We start from the raw sequence: 10808 nt of genomic DNA, 5'->3' as shown, positions 1-10808 counted from the left end.
TAATTCAGAGTGAAAAGGATGATATGTGGGTCATTCTGGCCACACCTTGGCTGCGGGATGTGTCTCCCAACAAGACAGTAAGCACAGATTAGTATGCTGGAGCTGAGTGATAGCCTGTACCAGAACAGCAAGAGCCAGTCAAGCTGCACAGTGAACTGAATACCAAAGTTTATCACAGCCCTTAGATAAACAGGACCTTTGTGCCTTATGCAAAAGGATGGAGGCAGAGGGAATGCTGCCAGGGCTGACTTTACAGGGTATTTCTTCCTTCCAGTTCTTGTGTAGACCTGAATTCCCTGAGAGCTTCCCTGTTCCAGGCTGTACGACCCATGAGCTGTGATAACTGCAGTGGAGAACAGGCCACAACACAGAGCTGTCAACAAAGCTTTTACAGCCTAATCCATGTGCAAGGAGAAGGCACAGCCCGCAGCCCTGCAAAGGGGGAGCAGCCATAGATGCTGCCAAGAAGTGGTGCAAACTATTTACTATTTACTTGTATTTACTCCTGTCCTTCCTTCTCCACTCCCTAAACTCACAGCTCCTTTGCCTGTTTGATCTCAGGGGTCAGTGTTCAGGAAGGAAGAGCAGCTGCCCATCAGCATACCCTCAGTGCTCCCCAAAGGCAAGCTTTCCAGTACTCACTGTGAGTTCCTAGGGACAAGATGACCCTGTGCTCTGCGAAGTTCATGTAAGAAGCCAGGCAGTGTCAGCGTTGTGCCCATGACAAACATCATGCCAGCTATGTTTTGTGACATTGGGTCAATGTCTTTTTGTCCTTTTCATTTCCTTTTCCTCTTCTTCTCCTTCTGCTACGGCCTTGGTCTTTGATATCACAGTGAAAGGAGCACATCACCTTACCCATTCCTGTGAAAATAGAAGTAAACTTATTTAAAATGAAGTAACACTGACTTCATCTGCCTTCCTCTAAGCAGAGAGGGTACACTGTTCATGACACCAAGCCAGGCAGCAGCACCTTGCCTTTAGGGATCAAGTTATGGCTAACAGCACACACAGCATTCAACATGCAGCATTTCCAGTTTTCACTCCAGTTTGCTACGCTGAGCAAGTATTTTTGCATATTATAAGCTTGGTTTTGGTGAACAGAAAGAATCCAGCAAGATCCTGACTACACCTTTTACAGCAGAACAGGTCTGTAACTTCTGCAGCTCACATATTCCTCACCAGGGGACTGTTCCAGCTACTGAGAAAGCACAGTCAGGATGCAAGAATAATATTGTATTGGAAACATAGGAGAAGTCACAGACCAGCAGGAATAACAGTCTTACTTTAGCACTACCTCTTGGACCACATCGGGGCTGTGCCACTGCACTGCCTCCTGCCCACTGTGGGCAGCAGGGAGACCACCATTCAATGGCTTGGCCACCAGCCCATGCAATCCCTCAGCTGCATCTCCTGCACTGCTCCAGCACTGACTCTGCCTGACAGGGGAGATGGCTGATTATAGTGACAGACAGGGTTTCAATCGAGAGAGGAGCTTGTTTTAGCACAGGCCTGTCTACTCCAGTAAATCTCTGCTTTTATCAGCTCTGTGCAACTGACTCATTTAGACCCCATCGGTGGCAGTCCATCTCCTCGCAGCCTCTTGTCAGTGACAGCCCTCAGGTACCTAAGCATGCCAGGCTTGATACAAGTCAAACCCCGCTGTGAACAGAGATTAACCTGCAAAATGATGCAGTGCTCCTTATAAGTGTATTCTAGCCAGGCACAGGAGAACTACAGACTCCATCAGACTCAGTAAACTTTCTTCAGCCTCTGCAGGTCCTGCATCTCATCTGCATTCACTCTAGAAGCCGAATAAAAACAACCAGCGACACAGGCAGCTTGGCTACTGCACAGGAGCCACAGGAGTAAAAAGGTTTCTAAGCAGCCTTTGTGTAACTGAGTAGTTTTTGTCAGAAAACAGTGGAATGGCTTTCAAAAAATCTGCATAGTCATGTAGAAAATGAAATATTCATAGATTTAATATTAAAATATTTTATTAAATTAATATTAATTCACCATTAAATTTTAAAGAGTTTCATATTTCATAAAAAAATCACAGTGAAACCAGCAAGAGGGATTTAAGGCATGAAACCAATTATACAAGACCATTAAGCAATGCCTGGAAAAGCAATCTGAAAAGTCTCCCATGATAAGGATGAATTAAGGGAATTCTGTTTACAAACAGCACTGTTTGTAGAAGTTCTCACTGGAAAGGACATTTGCCCTCGCTCATAAATATTTCATGTACATTACTAGAGCATTAGCAGGCTAGTCTTCTTAAATGTACACATTTAGCCTCTTTTTCCTTTGTTCCCTTTGTATATATACTTTGTGGAACCCAATCTGTTCATTAAATCTGGGTTAGATTTCCTTTTGCCAAAGAAAAAACAACCATAAAATACACCAACAACGGAGAGGAAACCCCCTGAATTCCTTCTGTGATTATTGCATAAAGCTCTCCCAGAAGCTGACTTACAGACTGCTGAAGACAAAAGCTTTGATTGCACTCAATTACCTTCTGACAAAGCAATGGGGAGAACAGCAGAGGTTTTTTCAAGTGGGTCTGTTCAATTTTTGCTACTACTGCTAAATCCAAAAGTTAGCTGCTTCTTGAGGACCCAATTTTCCTCTCCGTAAGTACACCTGTATCTCTTCCTGTCAATGATATTTGTAAGCGTTTATTTTGATAACACCAGATTCATACGCAAAAGATCTTCTTCAGTTATTCCATCTCCTTTATCAGTTCTTCTAAGATGCTGCTTTCTTTTGCCCTCTCTCAAGTATTCTTAGTGCCCAGCAAACCGCAGTCAGAACATTATGGTCAGTTCATTTTGGATGTGAGCTCCCAGTCTATAAAGTTACAATGCAGAATAGCCTTCACTGCTGTACAGCATACCCAGACTTAGATTAATTTTCCAATAACATTAAAATCTTGTTTGTATACCAACAATACTGGCCTAAAACGATGCATGGGGGTTCCTAATTAGATAAAGCCATTGTTTAGAGCCAAACAGTGGCCATTTACAGTTCAATAAACAACTTGTCACAGTTGCTTGGTCAGAGCAGACCTGGATGTCAATGGAAACAGTTAGCACAGAGGTAGCGAAATAAATTGGTCTCCTGGGTAAATAAATTGAGCAGAAATGTGAATATGCCTCATCAGGAAAGCCTGTAATTTATAAAGGCTTTGTAAATAGTGGTTTATATACACTGACATCTAAGGAAATAGAAAACCTTCTCTTACGATTTTAAAAAAGAAAAGTTTAACAATGGTCTTTCATCTGTAAATTTTATACATATCAGTGTGGACAATACAAAATAATGGTAGCACTTGCAACAATATAGGATTTTTGTCAATAAATAAGTACAAATAACTATCCCAGATTATGGCACGCTTACAGTTCCCTTGTTAGCTTTGCCACTGGAGTACCCAAGAGAATCAGGCAGAAGCACGCTGACTGCTGACATGCTTCTAGCCAAGAAGTAATACAATTTCCCAGCTCTACCAGCACCACCAGCACACCTCTACCAGTGAAACCTTCAGTGTGTGCACACAACCCTATGGAAACAGAACTTTTGAGTGTGATACTACTTTAAACATTTCCATTTATTTAGTATTTTTCTTGTGAATAGTCTCAAGAAAGCCATTAATCTTGCGCAAGATCACATATATTTATATAGCCAATGCTTCTTGCTTTTAACTTGACTGGAACTAGCTAAACAGCTAAGAATACAAATGGTGCTGAAGAGTCTGCAAACTCAAAGCTGTTCAAAGAAAGGTTCAGGCTTGATGAATATCTACTATCTTTAAGAAAAAAGTGGTTAAAAACTTGAACTGAAAGAAATCTTTGTCTATGTGCATGCAGATATAGATATACAGATGTGCTGCAGCTGCTCAAACCCACCCAAATCCAGTGCAAAGGTTCTTATTTTAATACTGCACTCATTTGCAAAACACACCCTTCTTTCTGGCCTGTGTCTAAACTGATGAAAAAGTGATGGATTGCATTTTCTGGAACACTTCCCAAACTAATAATAATAATAACTAATGTTATTATTTTCATGGAAACAGTTTGCTTAGCCCTGAATTCATCTTCTATTTTCGCACATTAATCCATGTACATCTATAATAAGAGGGGGTGGGCGGGTGGAGAACAATGGCATTAGTAAAATCCTACATAATTCTGGGGGGAATTAGAGAAACGGAGTCTGTGTTGCTATTTCCTTTATTGTTCATAATGGGTCTTCCTTTGATGCTTCTCGAAAGGAAGAGAAAAATATCTATTAGATTTCAAGTCCAAAGCAATTCACCATGTGAAAACTATTGAACTATTTAAAAGTTACCACTTCAAAATGCACACCATATGTATGCACACCTAAAATGTAATTTTATTGCAATGCTCTTTATAAATTACTTACTGAACCAAAAGGCCTTTTACCACCAACTCCTGATGTAGATTCCAATGCTTCTGAACTCGGTATGCATTACTAACCCAACCACTGGGTGTTTCAGCTCTTTCCAACAGAAAGGTTTCCTGTCGTTTAACTGCTATACTCCTAGTCACCAGCCCAGAGAAACACTGAGTTAATTTACTCCTGTTTCTTCAGAGTTAAATCTAACATTCTCAATTTTTCCCCAAAAAAAGTTGGACTTTAATTCTAATTCAACTCCTTTTATTCTAATTCAGCTAAAATGACATGGGGTAATGGGGTAAAACTGAAACAGGGGAAGTTTAGATTGGATATAAGGAAGAAGTTCTTTACTGTAAGGGTGCTGAGGCACTGGAATGGGTTGCCCAGGAAGGTTGTGAATGCTCCATCCCTGGCGATGATCCAGGCAAGGTTGGACAGAGCCTTGGGTGACATGGTTTAGTGTGAGGTGTCCCTGCCCATGGCAGGGGGGGTTGGAACTAGAGGATCTTAAGGTCCTTTCTAACCCTAACTATTCCATGATTCTATGATTCTAATTACCCAGTTCATTTTACTTGAGAACAGCTAGTTCTATTTTTCTTTCCAAAGTGAATCTCAGAAACCAAGTCAGCTCCAACTAATCACAAGCAGGTTTATTAGAACAGAATAGATATGGGTAATTTCAATGGAAACCTCTGCAGGAAGGGAAAAACTGCACATTACCATGGAATACAAGCGACAAGATCATTACAAGCTCCCTGTGCCTCCCTTAGCATCTGCGGATTGTTCTTCTTCAATTTCTGTGTTCTTTTTAAATTCAAAGACAAATGTCATAGTTTCAGTTCCTCTCTGTCCCTACTATGTTAGAAAATTAACCCTTCACTGTGTCTGAAGGTTGGCTTTAATGACCCTGAGACATAGTGCCCAAGACAACTTCGATCTGTGTTTCTTCACAGCCCTTGATCTGACATGATCACTTCAGGGCCCACATGACCTTACCTGCTCAGAGGCAGACTGTTGCTCCTTGTTTTCCATGTAAATACCTAATGAATTCTCTTTACAAAAGTCCCCTGGATCATTTCTCTAGCTCCCATCCCACTTCATAGTCCTGGGACACAGAAGCAGACATTCCCTATGCAGAAACTGCATAAAGTTTGAAAGTTCGGGACAAAATCACAAGCCATTTTTCCAGAAACAGCCACTTCCCCCCTTTCCCCCACCCCTCCAATACACACGACTCACCAGCACGATGCTGTCTGCATTCAATGAAAGAAACCTCCCTCCAGGAAGGGGTCGAGCTACAGGGCAGGTAAGAACGGAAGAGGAAAAAGCTCGTAGCGGGGGGAACTCGTGAGCATGCAGCCTCTTCTGCAAAGGTGGTCTTCTATACAAGTGCAAAGCAAGACTCTGAGAACCTGCCATCAAGTAACCTCATTCCCAGTTTCTAGTTCTTTCCTCAGGGACATAAATAATGGCGTGACACCAAAAATAACCCCTACTCTTTTCCAAATGAATCCCATCCGTGTTGTTTTCCTTCACTCATTCCACCCTCTCTGGCTTAGGGAACACACAAAACCAGACTTCTCTCTTTAGTATTCCCTGAAAGACCCATCTTTCTCACAGTTGAAAATCATTTTAGCCTGAAATGACATTATCAGCATTACTATACAACTGAAATAGTATGCAAATTGTAACAGTAGGGAGCTTTGTAATGCAGGAGTATTGAAAGTCCTAAAACAAGGCACTGACCACGTTAATCTGGAGTCTCCTCCCCCTACTGAAAGCACACCTTCATGTTCCCTTACCATAGCTTTATTTTAACATAGCAAATAATGGAAAACTCTTTCTTCTTCATTCAGGCTGAATGAAGAATATATATAAATGTTCATATAGATGAACACCAATATAGAGAGAAATTGTCCATGTCATACACTGCCTGAGTGAAGGCACTGTGCCTCTTATCAAAGAGCAGAACCAAGAAATACATCAATAAATAAATAAAGATGTATTATTCTAGACTGTCCTTTGGGTTATTAGGCTAATGTATTCCAGGAGGAAGGGAGGAGGAATAGAGTGCTCTTCCAGTAAGCATGTGGTTGTGCAGGTATTAACTGAATGGGAATACTGTAGCAGAGCTCCAATTTGCAGGAGCCTGCAGCAAGGTTGCATTCACAATAAGGTCAGTGAAAAATGGCAAATACATTAGCAAGTAAGCTACCCCCATAAGTGTATAACATCAGTATTTTGGGGGAATTGAAGCTGCAGTGGTAATCTAGGTTAGCATGTATATAACGACGTCATGTTATGCGCAGTGTCAATCTGCAATGCCAGTTTGATATTCAACCAGGCATGTTATTAAAATGGAAAGTTCTGATTGACACTTCCAAGGAACATTAGTTCTTCCATAAGGAACTCAGACCTCAAAGTTACCCATAAATAGAGTGAAGTTTGCCCACTTCAGTGTCCAGCAGTCCTCCTACACAGGGTGTGAAGCAGTAAGTCATTTTCAGTAGACCAAGGATTGAGACTAATGCATTCTGTCCTTTGCAACACAGAAGTACACGGCACCATAAAGGTATTGACCATCATCAATGGAAAGGTCCATCAATACTTCTGGCTGTGAAGCACATAGCAGCCACTAATAGCTTCACCAAGCTGGCCTACACATCATGAAGTTCAGCAACATGTGGAAGAATAACCTGTAAATGGTCATTTTAGTGCTAGTTTTCACCTGATTTGTAAGCTAGTGGGTGAACCTTGGTCTTACTGAATTCAACCAGACTTGTGTCACCAATTTAAAATGACTGAATATTTCCCACTGCAGAGACCTTGCACGAAACTATATTCAATACAAATGTTCTTAGCTGTAGAAACTGTGCATGATAGCATCCACTAGTCAGTACATAATACAACAAATCATGCTTCACACAATTTCCCATCATTAAAAAGAAGGCTAGACACTTCTTTGAAGAGCTGGGTCTTTCAATACAGTGAGGCAGCATTCCCTATCACACTGCACAAGCACTGACTGGCTACAGGAGTTGAAGACAGACTGTTACCTCCTGCAACCATGACAATTGCAAAGCTGAGAATGGGAGGTAAAAGCAAGTGGAAGTGGTTAAAGGTTTGTCAAAATCTGGCTGGGCTCCACCAAGCTCCTAAGGACTAACTGAGCCAACTCAAGGCTTTCCAGCAGGGAAGGGAAAACCTCTTAAGCAACAAATTCAATGAGAATATCTCTTAAATTTGTTTTTATCAAATATTTTGGGCTAGTTCTTGTCTAAAGCCATCAGCAGATGTCTCCAGTTCCCTCTCTAGGCATTCATAAAAGCAAGATCTTCTTGCGTGATCACAAATACTTCTCTTCCATATGCACACCTTTCCCAAAGGTAAAGAGGTTTGAAATCCAACCATCCCCTGCACACTTCTTGAAGAGTTAAAGAGACATTTACATAACAAAGCACTGACAGAGTACATGAACCAACCCATCAAGCACTGTCAAAAAAAGGCAGTGGTTGGTATGCCTACTTTAAGCAACTAGTATCAGATGCAGCAGAGTGCTCCATCAGTTTCAGCTTTTAGGTATAAAGCAATGCTAAGTAGAAGGTGCAAAATACATGTCTGAAGTTTACAGGTAACATGACTATTCCCAGCTGTGACAAGGAGAAACATTAATACCATCATTTAACAGTCAGAGTTGAAAAGTAGTATTTTTGGTAGTGCATCTGGCTTTGTATCCAGAACAAGTGACAACGGAACTGGGAGGTGGTGTGCACCAGAACACAGATGTCTTTAATCAAAGAGGAAAGTAACCAGCTGCTCAAAGTGCTTTCCACCACTGACCAACAGAACTTCTGTTGTTTTACAGATCCAGCTCCCACCTCATGCAATCACATCAGTTACCTGCATTTGTTGAACCTATTCCACTGAAAGCACAGCTGCCCATTTTGGGGGACAGGGCTTTTCTTCATCCTAACTGGGCTGTCACTGTTACGCATATGACCTGGATCCACCATTATTATATGACCTGGATATGACCATTATGTACATGGACCTTCTATTTAGAAGCCCCTCCAGAGGCTGCCTCCCCACCTCACCTTCAGTTTAACCGCATCCTGTCTCTCACCTATGCTGTGGTGCCCATGCTCATCCAGGTCTGCAACAGCACAGATGGATCTTCCCTGGAGCAGCTTTAACAATGACTGTATAGTCAATAAAAAACAGAAGGTTACAGCACTGCAATAAAGAGTTCTGGTTCTGGAAGCTGTTTTTCAGCGCTCTTGTCACATTCAGGTCTCAGGTTCTGTTGTTTGATCTTGTCTCCATTCATTACACTTCCAGGAATGTGTAAAGCTTTACATGGAGCACGGCTCCATCCTGCCTCAGGACAGAGCAGCACAAACTCCTTTAGCCCCTTTACAGTCCAACTTGAGGCACTGCAAGGGTAGAGGAAAGTTTTACAGGCTTATAATCAGATACTAAGAAATTTGCTCACCAGTGATTAAACAGATGCTTTGTTCTGGAGTGTGCAGATATTTGGGGCTTGATGAAGAGGACCATCTTTACCAGCAAATAAATAATGACCCATTTAATAGCCAAGATGTAACTTTAAGTCACTGTTACTGCAGTTGGAAATTACTGATCATGAGTGTTGATTACCACTGCACTTTCCCAAAAAGCGTTAAGATTAAGAGACATTCAGTGTTCTTCTTCTGGCAGGTACCTCAAAAGGAGACCGTGAGAAGAGACACACAATGAAAAACAGCAGGTTAGACCATATGAGACTCCTTATTAAAAACATAAAATGCCTTTCACTCTGGCTTTTATTAAGTCTACTTTTCAAGCTGCATGAAAGTTAGGTGAGCCCATTATAATACAAGTCACGTCGAACTGTTTCATTATCCACATCCTGCAGCACGATAGCCCACAGAATACCTTTTGAAAGCTCCAGAGTGACGGCAGCAGGTTGAATATAATGAACAGCGTTACAAATGGGGACATGAGACGACAGGTCTGGTGAAGGAGGAGTCTCCTGGAAATCGTATGGCTGTAATTACTGAGGGCTGGTGCTGTCTCAGTTGGCTTTGAACAAAGGTAACTGCCTTCAGCAAGTTATATTTCCTCAGCCAGCTAAAAAGAAAGCAGAGACACAAATATTTATGATACACAATACATAACCAAAGTCATTGTCTGCTTTTATTACCTTATTTCTGTTGGAGCTTTGAAGTCTCCCACATCAACACCACGAGAGAATTAAACAGTAAAGCACTGATTTATTTTTAAATTAGACTTCCAAAGCTAGAAAGGTTGAAGTCATAGGAAGACAAAATGCTCTTATTCTGGGCACTTGGCTTGCACGTCACATTTTTCTTCTCAATAGTTCATTTGGTTTGTTGATGAAGAATCTGTCAAGCAGAAGTCAGAGGGAGATGAGACCTCTGCCTCCTTGCACAGGAGCTCCCCTCAACAAGCACTGAGCAGTGCTAAAGGGAGCACGGAGTGCAGAACACATGGCGCTACAGGAGACAGCAAGACTGAGAAGAAAGCTCAGGCTAATCCGTGTTTTCTCACCTGTGACCTGCTAAATCTCAGAAATGGGCTTACATGGACTTAGCCATACAGCAAAAACTCCTAGGGAAGAGTAGACAAACATGTCATAGTTAGATAAGATGACAGCAAGGAGAGAAAAAATAACTCTGTTGAAGTTATTCCTCTGTTCGTATCTGCACGCCCTAACCACTGCTTCCTTTTCTCTTACCTCTTTTTCCTGAAGAAATCACTAATCCTGAAAATGCATTTCCTAATGCTTGCAATAACCATTAGGTTGTATAAGGGTGAAGATATCCAGAAATATTACATCATTATTCCCCATCTTGATACCTGTCGTGGTTTAACCCCAGCTGGCAAGTAAGTATCACACAGCCACTTGCTCACTGTTTCCAGCACAAACCCAAGTAGCCTCATATTAGCTACTATGAAGAAAATTATCTCAACCAAAACCAGCACAATACCATACTCTTTCATGTTTAATTATCTAAGGGGAAAAAAAAATGACAGAGCAAAAACAGAACAAGTTCAAAGAGGTGCAATAAAAAGTACTACAAGTTTGGAAAAAAAAACAAACCACCTCTTTATAATGAGCAATTAAAAAGGAGAGAAAGTTAACTTGTGAAGAGATGAATAAATGGTAACACAATAGAACATGAAATATAACGAATGGAATGAGAGAGGTCAGCCATGTGCACCTGCCTTCAGTCTCTTCCATTGTATTCCAATGTATTCCAATGTATTCCATTTCCGTCTTGTATCACACAGTGCCTCCCAATGATACAAGGGGCAACACATTTTGAAGTGGACAAAGTGATGTAAAAAATGAGCCTGCAGAAGTTACTGCC

General features: G+C 41.4%; 1 long non-coding RNA gene across 1 annotated transcript in view; it reads right to left on the bottom strand.

Moving 5' to 3' along the window:
• Positions 1-650: 650 nt before the first annotated feature.
• Positions 651-10808, bottom strand: part of LOC134157300 (uncharacterized) — a 30542-nt gene continuing 20384 nt past the window's right edge. The window contains exons 2-4 of the long non-coding RNA XR_009962272.1: positions 8540-9543; positions 5656-5797; positions 651-864 (exon numbers count right to left, since the gene is read on the bottom strand). This is a non-coding gene — a long non-coding RNA (uncharacterized LOC134157300). The remainder of the gene's footprint in view (positions 865-5655; positions 5798-8539; positions 9544-10808) is intronic.

Source organism: Pezoporus occidentalis, unplaced genomic scaffold (genome assembly GCF_034315485.1).
Source record: "Pezoporus occidentalis ecotype Australia unplaced genomic scaffold, CSIRO_AGI_Poc_V1 ctg94, whole genome shotgun sequence".
Classification (NCBI taxonomy): domain Eukaryota; kingdom Metazoa; phylum Chordata; class Aves; order Psittaciformes; family Psittacidae; genus Pezoporus; species Pezoporus occidentalis.
Note: the sequence above shows the minus strand (reverse complement) of the source record. Positions and strands in the feature narration are given on the sequence as shown.